Raw genomic sequence first — 18,368 nt, 5'->3', positions numbered from 1 at the left:
GATAGATTGACATTTTGAAACCTGAAGATGCTATTTTCCAGAATATTGATACAAGGTTCCCATTTTCAAAAGGTCTTATGAGCCTCTAATAAATACAGTTGTCCCCAGCTCTTCATAGGTGAAAACTGAGTAAAAAAAAAAAAAAATTACAGAATAATTCTCATTTTGTTAACTTATGCAATTAAAAGCATACAGGCCATGCTAAAATACTTAGAATATGGTTAGCACCTTTTCGCCTATGCTGTGTATTATTTTAACATGTTGGAAGACTAAAGTTGTGTTAATAAAATCCTGATGGGCTTTTTTGTCAGCATTTCATAACTACTGCACAAGATGTGAAATACCTGAGCATCTGAGGAAAGGTGTGAGTGCTGCATCCAACAGAGGCACTGCTTCATCACCAGTTACAAATATTTAGCACACAATGCAGTTAGTTACTAACCACAATAATATTTTCCACAATGTTTTGGTAAATCAAGTTGCTGCTTTTATCAGATATTTAACTTGCATATTTATGGTAATTATACTGAAATGCTTTCAAATGGTACAAACAAAAAGGGAAAATCCCATGAGGTGTTTCACATACTGGGGTAGTGACCATTTTTGAGGTGCTAAGCTAAATCATAGTAGCAAGTCGACACAATATGCAGGACAAGTTATTTTTTTTCTTCTCTATCTTTTCTTAATTTTTTTTTTTTTGGTAGGTACACATGTTGGTTTGAGGGAACATACATTTTATCTTTTTTTCCTCAGTCTGAATAAGGCATGAGGATGGCATGAATGCAGTCCAATCAATACTCAGGGTACAAAGGGATTATTGTGTTTTAGTGGTGGAAATACATGAAGGCATATGGAGAAATTATTATTTTTCTTTTACCCAGACAGATGACTTCTGTCATTCAGTTTCAGTGCACAAATAGAATACCACCCATTTCCAGCCTTCCTGTAAAACATCAGCTTCCAGATGATACAGTAGCTGGTCTTATTATCATTGTCAATAGTTCCATTTGGCAGTAGACAGCTAATTCTTTTCATGTGCTAATGATTAATCAGACAAGTCTATTTACTAATGTATCAGAATGCATTAGAAATATAGGTAATGAGGGACAGAATATCAATTTATTTATAAATGAACTGCACTTAAAATGGATACGTATTGACTCAACTCAAAGAACGAAGCAGAAAATGTAATATACATGTAAACCATTACAATGAATTAAAAGAGAATTTTAAAATGTCTTGAAACATGATTCTATTGACTCCTCTGCAAGCCAAAAGGGATGTCACATTTGGTTTTCTAATCCAGACACCACAAAACGCCCCTCACAGCCCCAGTACCTGTAGCTGCACTTCTTAGCAAATGTTCTAATGCAGCAGCACAAACAGTGCATTTGCATTTCAGAACTGTAAGCCCCAGCACCAGGTTTATGAAGGTAGATGAATATGTGTACATCATCAGTAATAAAGTTATTAAAATGAGACACATGCTCCAGCAGAATATCCTGTCCCTTAGCAAATTGAGAACACTTTGAGGATCATCTTCGGAGGACCAAAATCTGACTTGCTTAAATTTTTTAGTGATTGTAGAAAGTACAGAATAGACATGCCAGTATGAAACTTACGCAACAAATACCAACTTAGAGCAGTTGATGAGAAGTTTAGTGTAACTGAGGCCTGTTTCTGGACAGGTTTCAATGCAGAGTATACTCCTGTTTCCTTGTCTATATTCTAGCAGAATTACTCTGGTATTAGAGACTGCTATCTACTAACCTCCAGTTAAGGAAAACAAATTTTATTTACTCTGATTATGCTGTAGTAACTCACTATTTACATCAACTTATCATATTTCCCAGAGGACAAGTTAAACAGGTATGTCTTTGAGGTCTGGCACAGTTAGTACACAATACTACCCATTCTTAGCTCCACACAAAATATTTCTGCTTAATTTACTGCATCTATTACCACTTCTTTCCCTTTGCTCATAAATGTTGTGTCTCTCAACACTGATATTTCTCAGTGAGAACAGGCAGGCACTAGAAAGTAGGGAGGAGTCCAACATGGGGTCAGTTTAAAATATTGTAAGTTTAAGGCAGAATCCAAATATTCAAATGCAGTTTCCAGACAAAGCCATCTTATTTTTCAGAGGTAAATATTAGAAATCCAGGGGTTAAGATTCAAGAACCCTTTTGCTATTGCATATTTGAAAACCACAAACAGTTTAACAACCCCAGCAGTGTATCTGCAGGGTTGTGGCATTTGAATATTGCTACATCCAGTGCTATGCACACAGAAACAGCGGTTTGTATAAGCAGTTACATAATTTAATCATACACACACAAATGCATTTGCTCTGGCTGTGTCTGCATCTGGACCTTCCAGTTAAAAATTTAGAGCTACAGCAAGATTATCTGAAAGGCCAATATTCAAAAGCTCTATTACAATCCTTCATTAGCTATATATAAACTATATGTTTCAACCTTTTAATGCTTTATCCAGCGAACAAGACAACTCAAAGTGCAAAAGAAATCTGGCTAAAATTAATATGTAGACTAAAGGCAGGGAAACACATCTTTGGAAAACAAAAGCAGAGCAACAGAATCATATGAATTACAGCATTATTAAAAAAAACAAACCAACAACAACAAAAAAAAAACCAAAACAAACAAAACAAAACAAACAAAAACAAACAAACAAACAAACCTGGCTTTGTCACCACTCAGAAGTGAAAGAAAGGTAGATGCTAGAAACTTGCACATGAAAATTCTTGAAAATTTTCAATTAATTAACAAATTAGGAAATTTAATTTGAGTTTCTCTGCAAACAGGTACCCAGGGTAGGGGTTCGAGTGTAAGTCTGAGTCACTGTGCCCTATGCTCTGACTGACAGCGTGAGAATTTTTCCTGTTGGGAGCAAAGTAAAACATGCCCCTGTAGTGTGTTCCCATGAGGTATTCTGGAATAACTCCACACCATGACTGGTATATTGGCTTAAACAGCCCAAATTAAACTTATAGAACTGATTCCTTTTTAGTTCTGCTTTTGTTGCTGAGCAGGTATAAAGATCTTTAATGCTTAGATCCACTTATAACGCTACTAAAAATGCGCTGTGAAATATCAGCATGGCAGACTGAATGTGAATGGCCTGAGAATGTATGAAAATACAGGCACAGGGATAATGAGAACACTGGTACCTTACTAATTCTACATAACCTTTTTTTTTTTTTTCAGGCAGTTTCACACTTAAAATTCCCTTTATATAAATGTATGTGGACCAAAAGCACAACTGAAATCAGAACTCAAGACTACTTGAAAGGATATTTGACATGATAGCACAGCAATTAGAGACAACAGAATTAAGGCCAGCTCTGTTCATGAACACAGATAAACATGAAAGCTGCTCAACTTTATTCCCAATAAATAATTTGCTGGATGCTCTCAAGAGAGCTCTATGGAGGATAAGCTGACCTTTGTTAAAAATGTAACAATTTTCATAGTACTGCTTTAATCATGGGTAAAATTTTCAGAATTTGACAACCCTTTATAGTCCCCTGATAAAAGCTCTTCTTCAAGAATGTCTAATGCTGCTTCTTACTTGGTGTTCAATAGAAACCAGTCTATAACACAATGCACTCCCTTATGTGATGTTTAGATATGAGATTGATCTCAAAGGACACCCTGGAGTTCTGAAAGTAGGATTATTGGATTTTGTGGCTTTCTCAGATGTCAGAGATCTTTAAACAGTGTCTTGCAAAGTTGCTACATCCCAACTGTCTGTGAACAGCTTATGAACTCATCAGAGAAGATAGTCTCCATGTTAATTAGACTTTAAGGGGGAGATGCGGCTTCCCATCCCATCAAATTAAATACAAGGACTTTCACATGTTACAAAATTATTTACTTCATCACAAGACTTTTAAAAAGATAGGCTATTGACATGAGATAGGTTCAGAGTTCAGAGCAATTGAAATACAAAAGGCACTATTAATACAGTTAGCACAGACTTAAAAACTACCTTTCAGTTCCACTTTTACTCTGAAAATACACTGGGCACTTCCTGAAGTAAAAGAAAACTACTAACATCTTTAAATGGCTGTATAAAGCCTTTTCTAGTTATGCAAGTCTGGGTGGACAGGAACTGACAATATCTACACCACTTCTGCAATTTGCTGTATCAAACACTGTTAAAAACATACATTCTTTGAATTAATTTCTGATTGTGCTTAAAAAAAAAAAAAAAAAGCAGGGGGGTGGTAAGCTTAATTGAAAACAAACCTTTTACTCCTTGAGCCAAGATAGGTAGACAAAGTTATTTCCATTTTATGATGGATGCGAGAATTTGATGGTTTGTTACATTCCTGCAAAAACCAAAAACATTTCAGCATTGCCTGGGAAAAGGATTTAGAGTTCTCTGCCAAGTTTATGATGAGCTAGGACCCTCGAAGCACTCAATGAATATAGAAAGACCAGGAACCCAAGAGGTCTAAGACCTCTTGAGTTGCACATCTGGCACCACCCACCACACCGAAGGAATTCAACATCCCATTCAGGTGCTGTGGGGTCTGGTGCTGGCTCTCTCTTTGTCAGCCAGACAGGTCTCCAAGTTGTCAGAAACTGAATTGTGAAAGGAAAGTTCCATCTTATGGACTTAAACTCACTTCCCTCCCTGTTTTTCTGGTGCTTCAGGACTGGTCTGCAAGGAACCAGTTCTGGCAAAAATCAAGAATGTGATTTCTGAGGTCAAAGCTTTGAAAACTGAGGTCAGAAGTGAACTGAGAACATTTGGGTTCAGACACCCTCCTATCACTGAGGGTTAGCAGAGTGAAAAGCCATGCAATAGGATTTGGTCTTGAAAACCTTACTTTTTAATGATTTTTATTAAGGCACAGAGAGATTTTATGACATTCACACTCCGTTCTGCACTGGGAGGGACAGAGACAGAATTTGCCCTCCAGAATTTACAAAACATCTTACAATTTATTACTTAGACAAAACACCCATTTTAAGATTATTTGATTAATAATCTGAACCAAGCATCTCACCAAAAGCTCTTTAAACAGATGGGAAATCCATTCTTTTGTCTTCAGTAAGTTTCTAGCTAAATTACAGATTCACAACTTGCATTGTTCTTTACAAAGCATGGGTAACAATATGCACTTTCATTTATTGCCCCTCCCTGTCCAAAAGATATACAATTTCTGAGGGACAATCTTTCAAAACACAAATGCTGCTGCTGAAAAATGAAATAGAATATACATAACTGTTAGTTATTTTACCGTAGTAATGTAAATCCTTGTTCAAAGCTATTATAATAATTTCATAGAAATAATTACCCACTGAGCTAATAACTCTAGTTTTATGGACCTCATATGTAAACTAGAAAACCAATGTTTTTCACATAGTTATCTGTGTATATAAAGATGCAAATTGAAAGCCTACTTCATATTACTGGTAGAAATAAAATTATTTTTTTTTAAATTGATGACTAACAAAGTAAAAATTTTCTTAGTGATTTCACAAATATTCTTACGGATAGCTTTGTAGGAGCTTTATCCAGGATGCAAAATGTGCTTAATTTACTTTAGAATTTCTGGCTGCTCTTTTCTATTTTACAGTTAACTTTTATCATTACTCCACTGGAAAAATCATTTTAAAATCAGTTTTCTACAAAGATGTTGCAGGATGCTGCTTAGTCATAGAATTCAGATAGTTCCTGGCACTACAAAGCTGTTCTGATCCCATCCCCACCCTCAAAGGGAAGAACACAAAGACTGAGCTTTCATAGCAACAAAAAAGCAAGAAAGGATTGTTCATTAATATCAGTGTAAATGTGGAACTTGAGATAGTCTCAAATTTAAGACATCTTCATTTAAAATAAAAACTTGTTCATCACAATCATTTAATATGTTTTGGACAAATCTTGTAGGTTGGTGTTTTTTCAACACATTAACAACATTGACATAACTTAGTCACTTGTTCTTCTCTGTAGATCTGCTTGAACAAGTGGCCAGAAGCAGACAAGCACACCGAAACTCTCACGTTAACAGGAAGGAAGCAGAAACAACATGGAATAAAGTCCCAAGGACTGGGAGCCTCATTTCACCAAAATTTTAAAAATCTTACAACAATTATGCACATGGACACAGAGTTTCCTGCTTTAGCCTGGACTTTGTGACCAATAGTCAAGGGAAGGTCTGGCCTCTCCAAGGAAATATTCAGTAGCAGTGGGGTGAGAGAGAGAGAATTTCCTACATATCCACGCCAAGGATAACAACATTGCCAGAGGAGGCAGGCTCAAGACAGATACCAACGTATCCTGTTACAAACATATCCATAAATTCCACTTCTATGAGGAAACAAGTAACTTTGCTTGAATCGTGGGATCCTGCGTAGAGCTCTATCTTTCCTTATCCAAAGACAATTCTCATATCCTTGGTGTGATAAATCATGTTGCAATAAAGAGCAATATTATCACTTCAACACAGAGGAACAGGTGTGATGCCAGTGGTTTCGCCACTGGAGAAGTGGCTTGCCAACATAACCCTCAAAATTCATGGCGAGGAAATCATAACACAGTGAGGCAGGCGCAAAACCACACAGCTGCAAGAAAGGAAGAAAAAAGGAAAGGACAGTCCTTGTAGGACCCAGGGAATAGAACCAAGGAGCAAAGTATTTTGCTTGCTAGGCTGAAGGTAATAAAACTCCATCATTTCAGAGAGGTTAGAATGGCCTCCAGTATGTCATGTAGAGTAAGATACAGGATGTAGAACCTACAGAGCGGTCTCCTCAGATAGCACTACTGCTAATGCCAAATGGTCTCAAGAAGCAAAAGCAAAACGAGTAAAATACATGCAATTGCAAGAATGACAGAATATAGCTCATATATATCAAGATAACCTGAGTTTCCTTTCTGGAACTGCCAAAGCTCACCCATGACAGTCCTCTGCTGGAACTTGAGGGAGAGAAAGCACCTTTAAATTCCTTATTATAACAGGTAGCCATAAAGCAGATAAATCCCTTTTTCTCAGCTCCTCTTTGCTACTTTGTGTTCAAGCATCTCTTTCTGGTCCTTTCAAAGGATTTTTTGTGGGTTTGTTTGTTTGTTTGTTTTCCTGTTAACTCCTGCCTTGTGCAGAATTCTACCAGCTTGTACGGATCAGACAGCATTGGCAAGAGCCTATTAAAATATATGTAATCAATTTTATTATTTTTTAGCACTTGCTAAAGGCTTTGTTTAATGAGAGCGCTAATGATATTGGAAATGCAAGGAGTAGTGATAGAAACTAAGAGAAAGGCAGAGTGTTGAAAGTTTGGAGTGCATTTGCCTCGGAGCATCCCCTGGCTAACTGGCTGGTGCGATTGATGAATGCGCCAGGCTTCCAATTGCAGTCAGGGCAAAAGGAAAGTTGTTAACTAGTGTTCATATGTCAGCTTCGATGGCCAGAGTACCGTACCACAAAACCAAAATGCAATTCAGCACGACTGGCAACCATCCATCAAACAGGTCGGAAATTGAATGAACTTACAACAAAATTATCCCTGGTCGAAGGGGAGCAGCATTCCTATGGGCTGCGGTAAGACACGGCAACAGAGCACTTGCTCGCAGCACATGGCAACTGTGGCCCTCAATTCCAGCTTCTACCACTCCCAGAGCTTTCATAAACACTTAACATTTCATAAAAGTTGCAGTTTTACACGTGATTTCTAAGCTACAAAAACCCATACAGGGCACGTTGCCCCTCCTGCTCTGACGTGCTTTATAAATGCTGGCTAGAGCACCTGACCCAGATGTACTCAGAACTTATTTCTTCAAAATTTAAAATCTGCTCTGCTCCATTAAGGATTCAACCATAAACCAGGGAACTGGAATATTTTGTGCCTGGTGCTATACTGCTACACCTAATTTCTTCTCTATTTCACACTAAGCAGAGATGTTTCTTAGAAGCTTTAGAAAAAGGCATCAAAGAAAGTGAAGAAAAAAATGTCAAGAACTTGTAAATAAACAGCTGGCTTGCAACATATGTATTTTCTTCTATATTTTTCAGGTGCCACAATCTACAATCCATATCTGCCAGCCTTGTAGCATGCAGCATAATTTAACTGTAATTGATAACGTAAGGGCAGATGGAGAGAAGTGTCAGCTCCTGCTCACATCCTCTGGGGATGCTACAGAAATCAAAGCAGATGGTCCAATTGCTTCTTATTTATGTGTTGCTGCTAGCTCCTCTGCTTGCAGGATAATGGATCATTATTGCCTGCTGTGCACAAACACCAATATGCTTTTAAATCTGGTTCTCAAACCTTATGAAAAAGCACTATATTTCATATTAATTTGTGAGGCTGCACTTACCAGGGTCCACTGATTTTAATTTATAACTTTCAAAAGAAAAAGGTTCAGCCACGTATTATTTTTTCATAAAATAAGCAATCAACTGAGATTTCCAGTAGAACATAGTCTAGTTAACTGATCATATATGCTTAGAGAATACAGAGCCGTTAATTATTATTTGAATTATACAGTAAAATGTGGTTTTACTTATAGATCAGTCTTTGGCAATGAAGGCAAATATCCTTAAAAAGGTAAGTTCATATATATGTTGGATAAAATACAGTGCTGTCACTTGAATCCTTTGTTTACCCAAAGACATTCATGAATTCTTTCATAGACACTAGTTAGGAGTCCTTGGAGCTCAGACAGGCTACAGAACTTCCTGCACATCCACTACATTACACTGAGCTCCAGTGGGTAAAACCCCCATGGCTGTACTCTTGGCAGGACAAAAATTCCAGGGAAATTGGTCCCTACACCTTCTGGAATTCACTGCAGTAAGTTTCAGTGATGTTAAACCCTAACATTTCACAGTGCGACCACTATTTGTTTGCTTTGGCTACTACAGCAAATGAAAAAGTTACGTCACTGTTTTGTACAATGAGATAAGCCAGGCAGCTGCAGTGCTCTGCTCAACAGGACCATGGGAACTACCTCCAAAGATACTCATGTACTTTCTCTTTTAGCCGAGACAATACATCACCACAAAGATTTTGCCAATACTTACTCCAAAACTTCAGCTACTAATGCATAGTTTATTCAATTCTTGGAAGTCTGGTACGAAAGGGAAAACTATAAAGAGAGTTTACTCTCACAAAATAATTAGATTAACATCTCCAGTGCCTAAAGGTCTACAGAACACAGCAGATATTTTAATAAATTCTGAGTAACTGTCAGTCCTTTGAAAGGACCAGGTGTCAGTCACTGCAGCCAGTGAGGAAATCACTGAATGGATACAGTAAGGCTCTTTCCAAGTATGGGGCGTAAGAAGGAACAAATTAAGTTTAGGTTAATCCACCACTTATCCTACCCTCAAGGTGAATCAGTGAATGATTAACAGAAGAAAATGTTTAGTGTTTTATGCAGTGTTCAATTAATCCATTCATCTGCTAAGGTGCTTAGATACTCTGAGGGCTGGAGTTGATATTGAACCCTTGTTTTATTTACTACCCAACCAGTTTAACCAGATGTTGTTGTGATTAGACGTCACGTATCAATTTTTAAGCAACAAGTATGGATTTTGATCATTTTCTCTGTCTAGAACCTAAACATATCAGGCAGTACTATTGTTCAGTGTGAGGGGTACCTCGATCAACTATTTGAATTTTTGCATTTTGTATCTCACCTGAATGTTGGTTTGGTGTCTTGATTTTACTGTTAACAAGTTTTTATTTAGTCACATTGATATTGAACTCCTCAAAGAGAAAGGTGGCTGAATTACATTCAAACACTCATCACAATAAAAAGCATCTCTCAATATTGTTCAAATATATTGCAGTTTATGCCAGATGCATAATTATGTAGTAACAGTGCTAAAGAAGTGTAATTATGTTTGCTGGAATACTGTTGACATTCTAATGAACTTTCTCTGGAGGACTTAACTATGAGAATTTCACAACAGGTGACATCTTGAAACTCTATTATATATATCCTGGTCTTCCAGCCCCAGGTAGTCAGAACTTTTCAGCCACATACATGCAGTTCCAGATCACTCTTGTCTCCACTCTTCACTGAATGTTCTAACAGGTTATGGTTTGATCCCAGCACTGCCATCAGTGCAGCACATTACCTTTAAATACATACTGCTGCATCTTCTGACTGGTGGCCAGACAGTAGAACCTCAGAGGAGAGTAAGAGAAGCCCCTTCACCCTGCTCAGCATCGCAACTTGAATTACTCCTGAACGCCTCTATTTCTGCAGCAAAAAGCTAAGCTTGGCTGTACTGACTGCTGGGCACTGGGACAGATTTCTAGACTCTGTTTTGGCACAGTACAATCTGCTGTAACAAGTCCCTGGAGCTCTGCAGTGGGCAGAGGGTTTACCCAGGGGAAGTATTTAGCAGAAGGACCAGGGATCACCTAGACCTTCAAAGCACCACTTAAGTGTGAGTTAAGGGGTGACTAAGTTGTTCTGATCCCTGGCACATGCTGGTTTTCGGTCAGTGCTAATGTTCATTACACTGCTGGAGGCGTACAATGCACTTAAATTTGTTGAACAAAGATACAGCTCCAAATTGAGCTTCTATGCAGTGGGCAATGCAACTCCACATTAGAAGAGACTTTTCCACTGCATATGTTTGGAACCTTACATAGTTACTTAGCTTATTTTCAGCTCTTGTGTTTTTTGGTGCATCTTAAAGAAATCTCAGCTAGAAGATGACCTTTAAAACCTCTATTATCTTCAACTATTACACTGTTAATTTTTAAAATAATTCAAAAAAGCTTTTATCCTTGAGTTTCACAAAAAAAAAAAAATGTGCTCTCCAATACCAATTTGAGTCAGAAACACTTCATAGTCTGCAGAGAAGTCATTTGTAAATTATTCATTTGCACAGTAGAGTTAGTCCCAAAGAGATTAAATCCTAACAGAGAAGTCTGAAAACTTTTTTTTTCCCTCTTTTTTTTTTTTCCCCTCCCTTGTAAACCTCATTAACTGCCACTTCATTTCAATTCTTGATTTGGAACAGTAATTCACTGGGAAAATGGAATTAAAGTCAATGCTTGACACACAAGGAACAAAAAGAGAGTTCTCTAAACACAGTAAACTGCTGAGTCAGAATTATGTGAGAGGGTCTGAATGTATTTGCCTCTTGTCTGTAATCCCAGAAATACTCAGACATCAAAACTAAACAGTTTGATTTAGTAACCATGTTTTTAGCTTTTATATGGTCTTGGAATTGCCAGATAGTACTTGGAATTTGTTATGCTTTGCAGAGGAAAATGTGGCTAACATTTCAGCCAGCTAAAGGTAAGATTCTTTGAACTAAAGTTACAATTATGACAAGATTATTGTGCTTCAATACCATTTGATCTATATGGATGATAAAAATACATTATCACTGTGAGGGTAAGTGTATGCTGAGGGTGCAGTACCACTGTAGCTGAGAATGTAGGATGACTCCAAGGTAATAGAAAATTGCTTTTTGTGAATTATGAAAAGAAAAAAATAAATTATGATTATAGAAGCTGTAGGAAAACCAGCAACTTTGACTCACTTCAGACAGGAACACCAAATAGCCAAGAAGGAATTATGGAAAGCCAAACTAGCAACCACCAAAAGGTAAAAAGAGGAGCACCCCAGGGTGGGGGATATGCCAGTTCTGCTGCACAGACACAGCATTAACACCGTGGACAGAGCCCAGGCTCAAGAGAAAAGCTTCAGCCCTTCAGTGTCAGAGGGGAGAGAGAGGAAAGTTGCTCGGAGGCCTAAAACTGAGATTTAAGGTGAACTTACAACACAACATGGTCAATGGGGCTTGGGAAAAGCCTTCCCATACTGAAGGTCAAACCTCCTACTCTCTTACGTGGTCTTTACATGAATGAGGGGAGTCTGACAGGCTCCAGCTGCATGATATAGGAGACCTTTTCATAATGGAAGAAAATTATAACTGTGCATATGTAAGTAATTCTTCAGAATTAATAGAACTAACAGTGTGTGTATAGTTACTCATATGATTAAATTTTCAAGATATTCAGAACAATTATTTCATGGTGGATAAATATAAAAGCCCATTAGATTCTCTAAAACTGTTATTTTGAATACTTTAGAAATCAACAAAATGTTCCCTTTTATAACAAAGAAACATTTGTTTAATATGTTCAAGCAAATGGATTTTCTCTGTCAGTGATTAGACTCTTTCTTCAGTTCTTTCTGGTTAGCAGAAATTTTGATTGTCAATCAAATCTCAAATCCCTGTACTTACTTTCCAAACAGCCACCTAGAATTTCTTCCCCTAGTCACGTTCTTGCCATAAAATAAATTAATGACACACTCAATCACTCAGTTAGAACATGAAGGAATGTTCCTTAATAACAGTTTTTGTATTAACCAGCTAAATTTAAAATATAATTGAACATGTATCTAATTAGAATAGTCACATACAGGTATACAGTAGGTGGTAAAATAATTTTTCATAACTGAGACTTTCTGTACCCTGGAACACACCAATAACTTGAGTTACATGCAGCATTGCAACCAGACTCCTGGTGAGAAACAGAACAAGACAACACCTTTGCAGCTGTACCAATTCTGACAAGGAATCTCCTTTTTTCATCAAATGTCTGCTGCTATCCAGAGCTACACACCTGTTGCACTCCTGAGGTCTCCCAGTCAAGGAGGAAAGTTTCTCTGTAGTATCCTAGGGGCAGTAGAGCAAATTGTTTGATGGAGAGACGTGGTTCTGATTTTCTTTCAATAGTCTATAAAACCTGCCTCTGACCATAGCATGGTCACCAAACGACCAAAAACAATTTGAAAGGCACTTCTGCTCAACAACTGTCACAATTCAACAGATTTTAATCAATACTTCTCTGGGGTGCAAGAGCACCTCTGAGTGCTGCCCAAGTGAACATGCAACATCTCAGGATGAAGCCCTCTGTTGCTTTGTAGCTGCATAATGGGATTTTTTTTTCTCTTTTCTGAAGAACCTTTTCCTAAACTTATTTCCCAGTAGTTGTTCCTGTGCTATCATATCCTGTGCTGTGTTTTAGATGACCTCCTACTACTTAGCTTCATGATGAGTTTCAATATGAGAAGATAAACTGTGAGTTGTTGAACACATTTTTAAAGTCAACTATGTATGAGGAAAGCTCCATATTTACCCTGCAGTGCCTGTTAGCACTAACCAAAAGTTTGAGGTTTTTTACTTGCCATACCTGCAGTGCCACTAGGACTCCAATGACAGGAGGTGCACCATGGCAACAAATTTTGCAACAACTTCATTTTCTTTCTATGTGGAATAGCTTGTGCTTTTCAACTGCATGAGGATTAGTGCTCAATACACAAATAACTTTAACAACTTAAAAACCTTGCTGAAATAACCACAGTTCTCCCTGGTTTGGCAGCTAATGCCTGGTCTGAGATACTTTTTGTTCTGTTTTTCCTTCATTTACAGACCTAGTGCTAAAGCTGTTAAACTTTAGGTCACCTAAACATCACTGGCAATTCATATACGCTCTGGGAATTTTTGTCCTCTGACACAAAATGCTACAGTTTAGCACTACTAAGCACCTACCAAAACAATATCTGACAAAGATTTTCTCCTTAATAAAAAGAGGGAAATAGACTAACATTTTAAAATGACTGTGTCATGATTATTCATAAACACTTTCTTTTTAAACCTGCAGAGTAGACATTAGTATTTTTATGCTGATCAGACTACTTTTGAAAATCCCACACCTTTCAAGTTTCTTTCTTAGTTACTGTATAAAATGTTTTGAGAAACTCGAGTTCAGCTTGTGCTAGAATTAACACAGTGGTTTTGACTAACCATTACGTTCTTGAATACAAGGCAGTTTGTGGCAGGCTGTAATTCTGACTGTAATCAGTAGAGATTTTCTCATGACTTTTAAACAAGTAGGTGTGACATCAATTGATCTTCGCCTGTAGGAGAACTAGAGAAAAAATAACGTAAGATGCTCACAGTCAATCAAACCTATTCTAATGAGAGCTGCTTTGAAGGCACAAAGGTCTCTTCCAATACAGGAACAACCTGCTCCCTGTTCTTAAAATAGGAACTCCATTTTACACAGCAAACATTCTCTACCACCTACATGCTGTGTCTGCACTTGTAACTTGCCAATGACAATGCAATGCTGAAATAAGCTACAGTGCAACAGCTTGAATCTCTGGATTCACAAATTGCAGGAACACAGGGAACCAGCCTTCTAAAAGGGCTTGAAATATGATTTGCTACTCATTCAGGCAATACAATGAAACCCAGGAAAAGTCAAATAGAGTATAATTTAGAATTTTATTTAGATGAAATAAATTATGTCACCATGCCTTTCTTCTCAACACTCACGTTGAGAACTTCCAGAACCCTTATGAACTGCAAGAGTTATGGATGAGTCCTTATATCACATGAAAGGCAGAAACTGAATTTAACCTCTGATTCACACCACCATATCTATGGATTCTTTTCCTTCAGTAATAATGTAAGTTCTTCCTCCTTCTAAAAAGGATTTTTCACCATCTGAAGGTCATGTGCATACGAGAAGAGTATACTAGACCAGGTAAGCATGAGAACCTGAGCCAATGCATATAAATTATAACATGTATGTCATGTTATAGTAAAAGAATTTTGTTATCTTCATACTCTGAAAATAGTTTCTTCCTCTTTAAATTACAGAGGAACAATCAGTTTCTTAATAGGTGAAAACACTTTGAAGTTAAAGCTCAAGATAAACCATACAGCAGATTTAGTGCAGTGAATTTGATTGAATATATGCTTTAGTCTCTCTGAGAAAGCAAACCCAGAAAATTATAACATGAAAGGAGACCAAAGTCTGTGCTTAGTCCATGCCTGGAACATTTTTAAAGCTAGCAGATTGGCTTTATTCTTCCATATATTTATGTAATTTTCTTGAAATGACTGTTATTACTACTGCTGCTTCTGGCAGTTTATTCTAAATGTTGACCATCATTCTCTGCATGCACGAAACAGTACATATTTAAATTCTTTATTATTTATTATGTGTCTTACTGTGAACTCAGACTACAATCTTACTTGGAGTTAGAAATACAGCAAGGTTGTTACAACTTGTAAGATGCATTACTCCCTTGGACTCTTACACCCTACAATATTTTGCCAGTGACAACGCAATGTTAATTGATGACAATAAAGCATCAGGATGCACAAAGGATGTTAGGAAGTGCAGTTCTGTAAGGGTTAATAATTTGTTTCCAAGTCTTTAAGAATAAGATATTAAATCTACATTCACCTGTTAAATAAACAGTTTGAGTTTAGAAAATCTTTCTCATCTGCATTGATTCAAGCTGGCTGTACAATATGAGAAGAGGCAGACGCAGGAGTCGGGAACAGCATTCAGGAGTGGGCCACAAAAGGCACAGGGAGAAATGGCCAAGATCAATAATCGTATCTGGCCCTGTAGGATATAAAGTAGTCTATGAAACTAGTAACCAGACTGGTCACTGTGGCTAATCTACTCAGAAATTTCTGCAGGAAGGTGAGAGCCAAGAAGGCGGCCAAGCTGCTACCCTCTAAACATTGCTAAAAAGAACTTTTTTTAGGTTAAATCAAAATGTTCAGAGGAAATCTGTAATGTCAGCTCTGATCACGAATAACTTCTTACCCCAGTATCTGTCTGAACTCAACAGTTCATTGCATTTGGTCATACAATGATAAACATATTTTAAGTGGAACTAGAGTTACCAAATCCTTGTCTCCTGCATACTCTCATAAATAGGTCCACTGAATTCACATAAAATCAACAGCAATGAAGCATGCAAATGACAAAAGGATCAAGATTTTGTTTTCAGTCTTTTCAAAATTAAAACAAAATGTCAGTGGTCTCATGTTTAGATTCTTTTAAAAAAAAAAAGTCGTTAAAAAAATTCTGTGATTCTTCTGCAAAATTTATTTGGCTAATGCCTAGACTTTGAACATGTACATTACTTGTACTAATTAAGTGAGTTTATGAAAGAATTCTTTGTTTTGCACATTGGATAATACGATTCTGAGCTGTATTTACTCTTGTTACCACTGGGTTGGATGAGTGACGTACTTCTTGCAGCTGTAAAAGGTTTTCTTTATACCAGCTTTGCAATGAATTTACAGCGAATGCTGAAATCTGTTATTACTTTTGTATTTATGATAGGTTGAATAATAAACTTACTGATTTCATTTAATGGGAGCCTTTTCCTACCCATGACTTTACTCAAAATGTTTTATTTGCAACCTGACAGGATATCTTTGCATGTCAGAGAGGTGCATCTAAAGATACTGTTATCACAGTATGTCATACAGCTCCCTGGTACAGCTTGCTAAAGATGATGGCTGAGATTAAATACAAACCCACTTGGCAAAGGGCAGATGGCAAACAATTGCATCTGACCTTTGTCAAAGAATGCTCATTCACAACTGCCTCTCATCACATCCTCCTACATCTTTCCTGGGGGACCAAAGAAAAGCATTGGCATGTTCTGTGCAACACGGACTGTGAACTGCTGCCCTGCCTACTAACACGGTGTGATCGCTGCTGTCAGCCCAGGCCCTGACAGCTACTGCTCCCTGACAAAACTTGTAATAATAACCACATGCCACACTTCCAACTTTTACCTAAACTCTTTGCTCCAGAGCCTTTTTAACATGATTTGTAGTAGCAGCACACAAGTGCTAATAAAGTACAAGTCGGAAAAATGGCACTTCATTTAACTGCATAAGATTTATAACAATATTTTCTATCTGACTCAAAGTTGGACTCAGATCTGAGCAGTTAGTCAGATGAACTGGGTGGTTACCTCTAAGATTTTGAGATTAGTTATTTCTTACTTATTTCCAGCAACCAGTGAATACCTTTAAACCTCAGCACACAGCTCATGGTTGTCCAATTTATCAACAAACATATCAGACTGTAAGGTGAAGTAACTGAAATAGCCTCTTAATATGAACCTTTATTAATTATTTTTCTTTATCAATTATTTTTTTCTTGACGTAAGTAAACACACTGCAAGTAGCGCTAGTTCATGAGGATGCAAATATCAGTGTACCAGATAACAGTACATGAATAGCACAAGTGTGTTAAGAGCACACACGGTTGTATTGTCATCTGCATCACTGCCAGTTTCCTTGGTTGAGGTGAAGCAACCTTAAGTGCAATCACTTCTTCTTTTTAAGCACTTTTAAAAAACCTGAGTGAGCCTGGTTTGAATGTAAATATTTTTTCTTTTTTTCAGAGTATCACTAGAGAAATGTAATTTTGAAATATATTAGAACCGAAGCTGAAATGCAGAAACCACAATCACACACTACACAAGGGGAAAGTACAATTCTTTTTTCTTTTCCTTCAACCCAGTATACGAAACAGTGGCATCCTGAGACCAAGAGAGATTTCGAAAGAAACTCCTGGAAAGAAAAACTTCTTCTACATAAAATAAACAATCCAAAGGAATCATGTGCAATATATAAACTGACAGAACATACAGAAAGCGCCTTGTCATTTAATCAGGAAAATTAGTTGGGAGATCAGGTAGCTCATGCCCACGTGTAGCCTTCCTGGGGCTGCTTTGTGGAAAATCCATAGCCTGTCTAACCTGCAGATGTAACACTGAAGCCAGGCAATTCCCTAGATGCCTTTAGCAGCCACAGCACATGTTACACAGCATGTTTGCAGGAAGGGTGCCACAAAGATGGTGAAGGGCCTTGAAGGGAAGCTGTAAGAGGGTACTTGGTCTGTTCAGCTGGAGGAGACTGAGGGGAGAACTCATTGCAGTTACAACTTCCTCATCAGGGGAAGAGGAGGGGCAGACACTGATCTCTGCTCTGTGGGGACCAGTGACAGGACCCGAGGGAACGGCCTGAAGTTGTGTCAGGGTAGGTTTAGGTTGGATATCAGTAAAAAGTTCTTCACCCAGAGGGTTGTTGGGTGCTGAACAAGCTCCCCAGGGAAGTGGTCGCAGCAGCAAGGCTGATAGAGTTCAAGAAGCATTTGGACAATACTCTCAGGCAAATGGTGTGACCCTTGGGAATGGTCCTATGCAGGGCCTGGAGTTGGACTCAATGATCCTTGTGTGTCCCTTCCAACTCAGCATATTCTGTGATTCTGTGACTCCTGGATGACATCAGTTCACCTTGCCACGTCCTGCCAGATGAGACTGTTATGGTATCTACGTAAAGATCCTGTCCCACATACTTGTAAAGTAAGCTCAGGTAAAGGACATTCCTTCTGACTTCATCCATTTAACTGAGCAAAGATGCCTTCTCAGGACCAAATCCTAGAACTAAGTCATTGTAAAGAATACAAGATACGTGACAAAACAGCATAGGGGCTCTTCTTTCTATTATCACGGACTCCAGCAACCAG

The sequence above is a fragment of the Empidonax traillii genome, unplaced genomic scaffold (genome assembly GCF_003031625.1).
Source record: "Empidonax traillii isolate 1590-97213 ecotype Southwest subspecies unplaced genomic scaffold, ASM303162v1 scaffold59:size1551110, whole genome shotgun sequence".
NCBI classification, from domain to species: Eukaryota; Metazoa; Chordata; class Aves; order Passeriformes; family Tyrannidae; genus Empidonax; species Empidonax traillii.
This window is presented reverse-complemented; position numbering follows the sequence as displayed.